We start from the raw sequence: 12,385 nt of genomic DNA, 5'->3' as shown, positions 1-12,385 counted from the left end.
CGTTCCACGTCATGAACAATTTTTAATAATACAGAACTCAAATGTTTCTTCCAATCGGAATTCTTTGTCCATTAACAGGTGAATATACAATTCGTAAAGAAAACCACTCGTCTCGATCACAAGAGAAGCCGGAAAATTAAAGCTATTAATTACATGAAGGCCTCAAATTAAGCTGAGACAGTAACCTTCAATTCATTTACCACCAGAAAGTGTTTGTACACAACCAGCCCATCTACAGCAGCAAGAACAATGGCAAACATCAGTTCAGCTGGAGATGTAGTACAGCCGCCGCTTGTAGGCATAGTGGTATTTTTCGTTGCCTTAAACGTTTTTCTCTCCATCAGTTCAATTCTGGCCAATACTCTTATCCTAGTTGCCCTTCATAAAGTGTCGTCTATTTATCCACCTACGAAACTCCTCTTTCGATCTCTGGCGATCAGTGATCTTTGTGTTGGCCTAACTTCGCAACTGCTCTTTTGTGTAACCCTTACGGGTAGAATAACAAACATAAGAAACAATCTATTCTACTACAGCGGTCGATTAAGTATTATTACAAGTTATGTTCTGTTGATGGTTTCTGTCTTGACATCAACTGCAATAAGTGTGGATAGACTTCTCGCGCTGCTGTTGAGGCTAAGGTACAGACAGACTGTGACATTGAAGCGCGTCCGAAAGATTGTAATTGGCATTTGGTTTATTTGTTGTGTATTAGGCGTATGGCGACACAGTACAAGGGGGAAAGAAGTTTCTCGGGTCACATTCGTTGTTTTTCTTGTACTGTGTTTGATAATCTCTCTTCTCTCGTACATCAAGATCTATCTTCTCCTGCGCCATTATCAAGAGCAGGCGCAAAACCACTTTCAACAGCCAAACAGACCAACGATGCCATTAAATATGGCAAGATATAAAAGAACGGTTCATGGCATAGCTTGGGTACAGTTGACATTGCTTGTTTGTTATCTCCCCTTCTGTGTTGTGCTCATGTTATTTTCATACGACAAAATACCTGAAAGTGCATCGGGGATGGCAGTTCTTCGTTTCACAATTACGCTTCTTTACCTAAACTCACATCTGAACCCAATCCTTTACTGCTGGAGGATTATAGAGGTGAAGGAAGCTGCAAAAGATACGATCAGATCATTAAACTGTTTTAAGTCCGACTAGACGTTCTCTTTTTGTCAGTTTTGACCTGTGATTGGAGAACGGAAAAACTGTGCGAAACGGATGACCTTGGACGAAAAGAAAACGAAAGCGGGAATGAGCTCAACAGCCCGAGTAATTAATTTAAAGGTGTAATTCTCCAATTTTTAATGTTACGTGGTCCCCAATTTGAACAAGTGGTGCCCACCGGCTGACTTGACAGTATCTCTTCTCAGAACCTCTTCTCATCTATTTCATCGTTTCATGAAGTTATTCACTGCTGCTTTTCCCACGGACTAGATGGTCATAGAATTGCTTCATGAACTCCAATGTAGCTTTGACGTCCACGACCCACAAAGAAGCCAACGCAGATCGTGCTCCAGATCTCAAAAAAGGCTGGCGCTCGAGTGATTCCGAAAATTCGTTCGGCTTTAATTTGCCCAAAGTACCACAAGCAGTAGCTCGCAACTGGACCTATGACACATCGCCCATAGTCAGTATGAAATCATCCTTTTCAGAGATTTTATTCGCGTAACGGATAGGTGCTAAGCATATCTCATCTCTGACTGCATCACCATGCGCGGCTAAGTGGATTAAACTTATTTCGTTCATCTCCTTCAGCACAGCGCGCTTAGTGTTATGTTCGCCAAACAAGATTCTCGAGGGCTCAAATTCTAGTAGCTTGCCAATCATCTCTGCTTCCATCCTCGCACATAGTAGTTCAGATATATATTTTCCTTCCTCGTTCAACAAAACTACTCCAAAATCGATATCTCCCACAATCAGAGCATCCTTCCCCTGTGATAATTAATCCACTGGGCTGTCGTGGATTGACTTGAGGGTAGTTACAGATGGAACCACCCTGCTCTCATACTGATGTCTCTGACAGATAATTTCCATTTTCGTCCTCCATAGCTTGAAACAGTACCCTGTGCAACTCTCTCTCGGGAAATACGATGATTTTGGAACCCTCATGGAGATTATCAACAGGCGCAATTATTATGTCGTACCACAGCCACAAGGCTGTCATGCATGAACTGTCAAGCGGAACCTCATCATCATCATCGTCCTCTTCTTCCACCTCGAAAGGGCGTGCAGGATCCTTCCGTGATTGTGATTGAGAACACTTTTGGCCCGCCTCAAAGGCAAAAAACGATCTGTCTTCATAGGAACTACTTCGTCCAAATTTGTACTATGTATATGTTGCATTATATTAGCCAAAGACTCAAACATGTGATCAATATTCTCAGCTTTAAGACGTTGAGAAACTGCATCCCTGACTTCTCTTGACACCTTCTCAAATTTAATGCTCTGGTTTGGTTTCACGACCCGAGGGAAAGGCCCGTTCATATGGTAGGCAATGTACACAACGACGCGGTCTTCTTTCAATAACAGTGTTTCAATGTCGCTGACTTTCAGTTCTTCGCCCGGGTAAGCTCCTTGAATGAAGTATTGTTTTGACATTAAATCTGCAAGTCCTCTAGCACGCCTAAGCTCGTCAGTATACATAGCTTTGTCCACATTCTCTTCTGACATAGCTTAGATCTAAATCAAGATCATCAGATTGAGATGTGGACAGTTTTTATTCTGGCTTAAAAACATATCATCCTTGACCTTTCAACTCAATTCCAATTGACTGGCACAGGTAGTGACTGGTAGTCACCACCTTTCCTGTTCCACAGATCATCAATTGTAGTTGTTGTAGTTGAGTAAAATGTCTTCTCTTCCCGTTTTTGCTAGGAAGAAAGAGGCAGCCGGAGACAAAACTGTCCAACGTTTAGTGACAGCCAGTAACTGTGATGATCTCTCTCTTGTGTCGTACAACAGTGTTAGGGACCGTAACCCATCAGCTGCTCCGAAGACAGCCCTCACGTCAGTGAGGACAAGTTGGCGAAGCACTGATCGATCCTACAGATAAAGTGAGGCAATTTAATACTCAGTTGAAAGGTAGAGACACTGCAGTGAGTTTGGAGAGAGGCTTCCCTACCTTACTCTCAGATAGTTCATTTTTCTCACACAGTGACCACAGAAGTTCAACTGTGGTCACTGCCAACGCAGATCCATTTGTGAAGCTTCCTGTTCCTAGGAACTCCGACGGGAAACACAGAAATAGCAAAATCGAGAATGGAAGCTCAAGTGAGAACAATTCAAACGAGCCAAGGCCTGTGTTCATTATTCCATTTGGTGCATTTGATGATCCTGTAGAAAAGTGAACCTGAATTGAAACGGAAAAAAAAAAGGTGGGAGAGAGAAGCCTTTGTCTAAGAGCCTTACAGATCGAAATAACAATTCGCCAGGGTCCTTAAAAGAGGCGAAAAATTATCCGGAAAAACTGGACAATTCTGTTATAACAGAATGCCCCGTAGATAAAGTTGCTGACGGCAGTGCTTATAGTCAAGAAAACGGTCAAAATTTAGTCAAGTATTCAGTAACATCCTCTGGTGTTGTCAAAGATGAAAAGGCGTCATGTAGCCCTCGATCAGCCAAACAAACTGTACCCGACTTTCATCTGAAGGGAGATATAAGCAACCTTTCTCTGAGTAATTATCTGAAGGCTGTACCCACACGAAGTTCACAGGAACAGGATAGTCTACCATCTCCCAAGTCAAATCTGATGCCAAAGATTAGCTACACCAAACGATCGCGAGCCTTGCCGACATTTTACATGGTGAACAATTCCATGCATCAAGTAAATCACGCTGGATTCAATTCACCGCGGGTGAATACCTCCCAGGTGTATGGTGGATATTTTCCGACAACAGGCCGAAATGAATCGAAAGTGTTTTACGCAGAGATCAGCACAAGTTCAGAGAAGAACTCCTCGCCAAGTGGTGATGATAAATTGCAAGGATTCTTGAGAAGAACGAGAAGCACAAGCCCCAAGAAAGTTCTTTCAAACTCTCACATTCCGTTTTTGAAGACCAATTACCTATCCAGAAAGTCACTCTCACGAAAAAGTGCCGAAAGATCGCCAAGAGCTCAAAACTCACTGAAATGAAATCTGACCGGAGTTTATTGCACGTACCTGTTACAGGACACCAATTTTCGAGGTTGAGTGGAGTCAGTGATAGATAATTATTGCCTTCTGGTGCATAGGGTGAAAATGAGACAGGGTCAAACGTTTGCGCATGTGTGAACGTTGAAACGGCCTAGAGTCTCCTAAAATGGTCTTCCTCAATCGTGCTCACAGGCCGTCAAAAACAAGGTCTCACAGGAATTTGAAATAGCTTAAGTTTTTTCTCCAATAATTTTATTTCCCTTTACAGATTTCTTAACAGTGAATGGTTTGGAGACTTCTGCGAAACTTTAGCTTTTCGTGAATTTTGTGGGGCACCGGTTGGTTTTATGGAGGTCTTTGTGTAGAATTTGCGCGGGAAATGGTGCGCACCTGGCACTGATTTTTTGCGCATGCCCATCGTTTGACCACTGCCTCGACAGTAGACCTAGACAGACTGTAATCAGGTATTCAGCGCCAATATACAGGTTTGGGAAGAGTTTTCAAGGCTAAGTTTACGCCTGCAAGTTTTACTCGGCAAGTGCTGTTGTCGCACTCCTCAGGTTTTCAACAAAGACTGAGATTTGCCAAGAGAAAAAGTTAGAAATTTGTTAGTGACGTGAACGACATGAAGATGACGTGACATGACTTGAAGATAACGTGACGTGATAAAGACGTGACGTGAAGATGACACTAAAAAATCTGCAGTAGTTTTTAGAAGAATTCTACTCTAACAAATGTTCCTGAACTAGTGTCTTATCGAGACCGTTGAATAGACTATGTATAAGCGTGACTGTTTAGATCTTTTATATCCAGTACTTCCTTTAAGATCGGAATTTAAAGAGTAAATAATATAAATAATAGCTTAATATAATTGATGAAACCCCATAGGGGCTTATGAATTGATATAGTGTTAATATATGTGTTCCCATACTTTTGATACGAGCATAAATGGTGTACCAAGAATTGTGACTAATCGTCATCATCCGCTTGGCGAGCTATCAATCTTTTCCTAATATCCTCTTTATTTGCATTTCTCAACAATATTTCCCGGACGTAAACTGTACTTAACACGTTGAAAAGCAGACTTTACTGAAAGAGGCTTATTTTAAAGTCCGTTTAATTTTGACTCATCAACACTTATTGCGAGGTTGTGAAGAAGCCTAATTGATGCATAACGTAATGAAAGACAAGCGCGCGTGTTCTGTCGCACTTCGTAATAAGACCATCACACTTTGTAATAATTCTTGCTCTTGCATTTTCCAATACTTCGCAACAACACTTACCACAATTTGCAAAGTGCGACGTGTGTTGTTACGAATGCTTCAGCGTATTTTAATAAAATGTGCGATGATCTGTCGTAACAAAGAGATACAGCTGTTCCCAAAGTGCAACTTATATTTTGGACATTTGACTGATAAACATACTTTAAACTCGGTTTCAAAGATGCAAATTAATGCAAATTTGTGGCATAAAACTGCTGCTTTTTTTCTTTTTAAGAAAACTTCTTGAAATAGATAGGAAGTTAAAATTAAAGAAAAGCACGAACTGTTCTTCATCCTTGTTCCGAAACATACCCGACCGTTTTTCTTATCGTATGTGTTGCGCAAGCAGTTTGGAAGAAGCCGATGTAAATGTCATTCAACTTCCTAGCATAAACATCTGGCTTTCTCTTGAACAAATTTGAAATAACTTAAAGATGGCAGACAACCTGGTGCTTTATTAACTTCCTGCTTGTTCGCAAAATAAATTAACTTATCTATTTAAACGTCTACCCGGATGAAGACGAAAAATCCATTTTCATCCCATTAGCGTATATATATGTTCTAACCTTACAATGAAGCACGAAACCATTCGTTACGTGTCATTTGCGGGGGTAAAAGAGAAGCAAGGTCTAATTGACTATGGCAAGCTTCATCTTTTATTGGCTCGTTAAATGTCACTGCGCAGTAAGAACTTAGAGAAGTGTTTATAAAAAGAAATACTTCGGAATTCTTTTTCCGTTAACAGGTGAATATGTATATAACTCGTAAAGGAAATTACTCGTCTCGATCACAAAAGAAGCCGAAAAATGAAAGCTTTTAATTACATGAAGGCCTCAAATTAAGCGGAGACAGTAAACTTTAATTCATTTGCAACCAGAAAGTGTTCGTATACAACCAGCTGATCCGCAGCAGCAGGACCAATGGCGAACATTAGCTCAGCTGGAGATGTAGTACAGCCACTGCATGTAGGCATCCTGGTATTTTTGGCTGCCTTAAACGTTCTTCTCTCCATCAGTTCAACTCTGGCCAATACTCTTATCCTAATTGCCCTTCATAAAGTGACGTCTATTTATCCACCAACGAAACTCTTCTTTCGATCTCTGGCGATCAGTGATCTTTGTGTTGGCCTGACTTCGCAATTGCTTTTTTGTGTAACTCTCACGGGTAGAATATCAAACATAGGAAATAATCTACTCCACTACAGCGATCGATTAAATACCACTACAAGTTATGTTCTGTTGATGGTCTCTGTCTTGACATCAACTGCAATAAGCGTGGACAGACTTCTCGCGCTGTTGTTGAGGCTGAGGTACAGAAAGACTGTGACTTTGAAGCGCGTCCGAAAGATTGTAATCGGCATTTGGTTTATTTCTTGTGTATTAGGCGTATGGCGACACAGTTCATGGGGCGAAGAAGTTTCTCGGGTCACATTCATTGTTTTTCTTGTACTATGTTTGATAATCTCTTTTCTCTCGTATTTTAAGATCTATCTTCTCCTGCGCCATTATCAAGTGCAAGTACAAAACCACTTTGAACAGCCAAACAGACCCGCAATCCCATTAGATATGGCAAGATATAAAAGGACGGTTCATGGCATAGCTTGGGTACAGTTGACATTGCTTGTTTGTTATCTCCCCTTCTGTGTTGTGCTCATGTTATTTTCATACGGCAAAATACCTGAAAGTGCATCAGGGATGGCATTTCTTCGTTTCACAATTACGATTGTTTACCTAAACTCATCTCTGAACCCGATCCTTTACTGCTGGAGGATTATAGAGGTTAAGGAAGCTGCAAAAGATACGATCAGATCATTAAACTGTTTTAAGTCCAACTAGCTAGGCGTTATCTTTTTTAGTATTGACCTGTGATTGGAGAACAGAGAAACTGTGCGAAACTGATGACCTTGGACGAAACGAAAACGAAAGCAGGAATGAGCCCATATTCAGTATGAAATCATTCTTTTCAGGGCTTTTATTCACGTAACGGATAGGTGCTAAGCATATCTCACCTCTGACTGCATCACCATGCGCGGTAAAGTGGATTTAATTCGTTTCGTTCAAGTAAATTAGCACAGCGTGCTTGGTGTCATGTTCGCCACGCAAGATTCTCGAGGGCTCAAGTTCTAGTAGCTTGCCAATCATCTCTACTTCCATTCTCGCACATGGTAGTTCAGATATATATTTTTCTTCCCCGTTCAACAAAACTACTCCAACATCGAGATCTCCCACAATCAGAGTATCCTTCCCACTGTGATAGTCCATTGGGCTGTCGTGGATTAAGTTGAACCACCCTGATCACATACTGATGTCTCTGACAGATAATTTCCATTCTCGTCCTCCATAGCTTGAAACGGTACCCTGTGCAACTCTTCCACTGGAAATATGAGGATTTTGGAACCCTCAAGGAGATTATCAACAGGCGCAACTGATATGTCTTACCACAACTGCAAGCCTGTCTTGCATGAACTATCAAGTGGAATCTCATCATCATCGTCCTCTTCTTCCACCTCGAAAGGGCGTGCAGAATCTGCCCGTGTTTGTGATTGAGAACACTTTTGGCCCGCCTCAAAGTTAAACAACGATCTGTCTTCATAGGAACTACTTCGTCCAAATTTGTATTCTGCATATGTTACATTAGCCAAGGATTCAAACAATATTCAATATTCAATATTCACAGCTTTAAGACGCTGAGGAACTGCATCCATGACTTCTCTTGACACCTTCTTAAATTGATACTCTTGTTTAGTTTCATGACCCGAAGGAAAAGCTCGTTCACATGGTAGGCGATGTACAGAACGACGCGGTCTTCCTTCAATAACAGTGTTTGAATGTCGCTGACTTTCAGTTCTTCGCCCTGGTTAGCTCCTTGAATGAAGTATTGTTTTGATCTGCAAGTCCTCTAGCACGCCTAAGCTCGTCAGTATACATAGCTTTGTTCACATCCTCTTCTGACTGACACATAAAGCAAACGAGCAACTTGAAAGGAAAAATGTTATCGTTGGCAAAAAAGACTCTCAGGTGATCCTCGTTGCCAAGAAAGCCTCTAATGTCCTCGTAGACGTTGACACTTTCTTATAACTTTGGGCCAAAAAAGACTCTCCGATTTAACATAAAACTCTTTGATTTCGGTGTAAGTTTTCGATTAAAAAAATCAATAAATTAGGCATATGGAACACTTACCAATCGAAAGGTGTGATTCTAAGGCTGTATTGTCTTTACAGTAAAGAACCCTATTAAAAAACTTCAACGGGTCTTGAACAGGACAGTAAGGACGATACGTTTCGTCCCCAGGTAAGCACGGTTTAGCTTCAAGGGTAATCTGATACTTGACCCTTCGTTCAAGTTTCGGGGAACGTCCTTCTAAATGGCCGAAAACAGTATATATTTTGGATGCAAGTTTTACTGAAGAGAAAATAAACTGACATACGGACAAAAACGAGCAAAAGCAAGAAAAAAAACAAGACAAAGCAAAAACATACAAGACTCCAAGATAGCTTTGACAAAAAGAACTCGTGACTTTTTTCCTAGTCTGCAGTGTTAGCGTCTTATTACATGAGGGTAAGTCAACATTTATACCAAGCCATATTTGATTTGGAGTTAGAGGTTAGAGTACGTAGGGGCGGGGAAAGGCGAGAGGAACCACCCTTCCCCTATTTGGTCCAAATTTCCTTCTTTCCCCAGCCTACTGCTGCTGTAAAAATAAAAAATTGCAGCTATACTTTTCACTAAGAAAATACTGAGTGCTCCCTTGCCAAAATTACGCCTGCTCTTGCTGGCTACTATTGTTTAAAATGTTCTCAACGGAACAGGATGGTCGTATTTGGCGCGTTGCACTTCCAGACGAGGCGTCAGAAGAGGCACGGTTCCTTGATCATGCGTACTACTTTGTTTGCTTTGAGATGAGACAAAACAAAATGGCGACCGCCATGCTGAGCGACGTGGTTGCGGCAGTCGAACTTGAAATCAGTTGTCCCATTTGTTTGGAGGACTTCGAAGAACCTAAGTGCCTTCCAAATTGCGCTCACAATGTCTGTCAACATTGTCTTGAGGGAATGCTGAGGAAGAAGAAAGATTTTGTAGAATGTCCTGTATGTCGCATCGAGTCCGCTATTCCTCAAGGCGGTATTGCTGCTTTCCCAAAAAATCACCTCATTGTTCGCTTGATCGAGCGTACACCTGGAAGAAAGGAGAAAGAGGCCATCAAAGAAGCTCTTAAAACTTGTAAAGGTAAATTAGAAGGTGCCGAAACTGCTCTGAAGGATATGGAAGATCGCTATGTTACTTCCAGAAGTAAAGCACAAGAAATCAAACAGAAGATAAAGTCGATCGCCGAAGATGTTATCACAAAAGTACGGGAACACGAAAGCAGAATACTCGATGAAATTGATCAAAAATTGACTCAGAATCGCAATGAGGTAACGTTTGAAACTCATAAATCCAATGCCACGGAGCTTTGCGAAAATGCCACAAGCTGTATTCAGACTGTTGAGGACATACTGCATAATGGTGAGGTAAGCGATCTGAAAGATCTCAAAGACGCCCTTATCGAAGAGTTACACGAATTCTCGGAGTCCTTGGAATCACGAAAGTTTTGGGCAAACTGTGAGTTCACTCATCCATTTGATGTGTCATTGTCTAATACTGACCCAGTTGATAAGTTTCTCCAGAATGACTGTTCGTTAGGCAATCTGCGTATAAACACGGCTTCAGATGCAGATCTGGATTCTGCCTCAGCAGCTGAAGAGATTCCTGAAGTTTCTGTTTTCTCAGGTGTTTGTTTTGATACACCTGTTGATGTGAGAAATATGGACTTCTCAAACTGTGGTACTTTAATTCAGACAGTGGATAACTTGACTTGTGAATTACAAAAATTTAACCCCTTCTCAGTTGCAGTGGCCAGGAATTCAGGCCATTTTGTAGCACTGGATGAAGAATTGAAAAATGTTCACATCTTCAATGAGGAAGGAGAACATTCTAAGAGATTTCGTATCATGTATGGTGACTTGTGGGACATTGGTGTTTCAAATGAAAATGAGATAATTGTGTTAAATCGGGAAAGCAACCGAATCTTGCATTATGATATGAATGGAAACTTTCGGAAAAAATTTGTGACTCCTCCAAGACAAAATGTGAAGTTTACATCTATATCTGTTGACATGCATGGACGGTTTGTAATCACCTCTAGTCCATGTTATGAAGAAACTCAAGAAGATACTGAACCTTGCATTCTAGTATACAATCAATCAGCAAAACTTACAATGTCATTTGGAGATGGGATTCTTTTATCACCCCAAAAAGCAGTATTTCTCAATGGTAAATTTTTTGTGGCTGATGCTGGGAAAGAGAGCATTGTAGTCTTTGACAAGAGTGGGATATTTCTCGAAGAGATTGCCAAAGGTTGCTTGGAACATCCATGCAGTGTTGCTGCTGATTATACCCATGGAAATATTGTGGTTTGTGACCGTGGAAATCCTTCAGTAAACATATATAGTCAAACTGGGGAGCTTCTGCACCACCTTCAATTTGAGGATATTCCCTTGCAAGTTGCTTTTACCAAGAACTTTGAGAATCTACTTATTTGCTTTGAGGTTGATAATGGCAACAAGAATATACAGATGTTGACATATTCATAGAACAGTATATCTGAGTAATCATACTGTGAACACATATATCTACATGTATGTAATAAATTAACTTTTTCACTCCCATGAGTTGCCTAAAACAAATTTCCCCCCAAGATATCAGTATATTTTCAAGCAGCAAGGCAATGAGAAGACAGAAAAACACTAATTTAGAAATAATGTTTAATTTGACACCAATTTTTCTGCCAACGTTCAAGGAAAAGTTGAGCCAACAGTGTGGATATTCGATATGTAGATCCTGGGGGTGAAACAGTGAAAAATAATTGTCTTTGTAGCTAAGTTTTGTTGATAAAGATCTTTTTTCAGCTTGTATCTATTTATTATTATGATCTAAAACAAAAGAGAGATATTATTAACCATGGTCTAACACCTTTATATCAGGAAGAAAGTTTAACTGAAAAAGCATACTTTAAAAGCAGCAGATGATACACTCTAACTGAAATATAAATGTGTTATCAAGGTGTAGAAGAGCTGCTCCCATAGAACACCAATTGATAGGATTGTTTAAATTTTGGCCGCACATCTTTCCACCTTGAATAATGAACACTGCAATAAAGTTATTTATGTGTTCTACTTATAGTTTTGTTTTGAAGAGTGTCACCTGTGTTCTATTGTACGGTTAGCTTGGAAAATAGGTTAAAAACAACCCTTTTCTTTTTCATCCCTTCAGCTCCTATTGAAAGTTTCATGAGTATTTGATAGTCTAGAATTGCTATTGGCTCATCCTCAAGCAACTATTATGCATCTCTGACATTAAAATAGCACATTTTTAACTTTAGAAAGTGGGTAACACTGTTCATATCAGATTTGTTGATCATACAAATAGCTACTGTATTTTCCCTCCAATCAGAAATTATTGTAAGCTCTTCTCCATGTTTAGTTGGGAAAATATATTACATTACACTAAGCCAGCTAAAACATAACTTACATTTGTCTATTTCATGTATTAGAGAGTGTAAGTTCTAATGTCTTTTTACTGTTGAAGAGCAAATGCAGCCATATTTGACCTGAACCAATGAGTTAACGCTTTAATTCCTAGAAGTGATTGACTTGTAACTTCCCCTTATAATATCCATACATTATCACCAAAGCAGTAATGAGAATACTTAAACTCATCAAGTAGAAGTGATTATCTTGATCTAACACCAAATTCTTGTAACTAATTCACAAGGAAATGTGTAGGAGCTAAAGGAGACAATTAACAATCAGACATGTAGAAATGATTTTTTGAGAGCCACAAAAAGAATACTCAATTTCTGGCTGCTATTTATCAAGAGCCTTAACCCTTCAACTCCCAGAAGTGATTAAATGTAACTTCTCCCTATAACATCCACACATCCATCC

The 12,385-nt window shown here is 40.2% G+C and overlaps 2 pseudogenes; both read left to right on the top strand.

Annotated features, from left to right (window-relative positions):
- The first annotated feature begins 2,854 nt into the window (after positions 1 to 2,854).
- LOC136276928 (uncharacterized) lies at positions 2,855 to 4,215 on the top strand (annotated as a pseudogene).
- A 5,057-nt stretch (positions 4,216 to 9,272) lies between these two features.
- LOC131794711 (tripartite motif-containing protein 2-like) lies at positions 9,273 to 11,964 on the top strand (annotated as a pseudogene).
- Positions 11,965 to 12,385: the final 421 nt, after the last annotated feature.

The sequence above is a fragment of the Pocillopora verrucosa genome, chromosome 4, assembly GCF_036669915.1.
Source record: "Pocillopora verrucosa isolate sample1 chromosome 4, ASM3666991v2, whole genome shotgun sequence".
Taxonomy (NCBI): Eukaryota; Metazoa; Cnidaria; class Anthozoa; order Scleractinia; family Pocilloporidae; genus Pocillopora; species Pocillopora verrucosa.
This window is presented reverse-complemented; position numbering and strand designations above follow the sequence as displayed.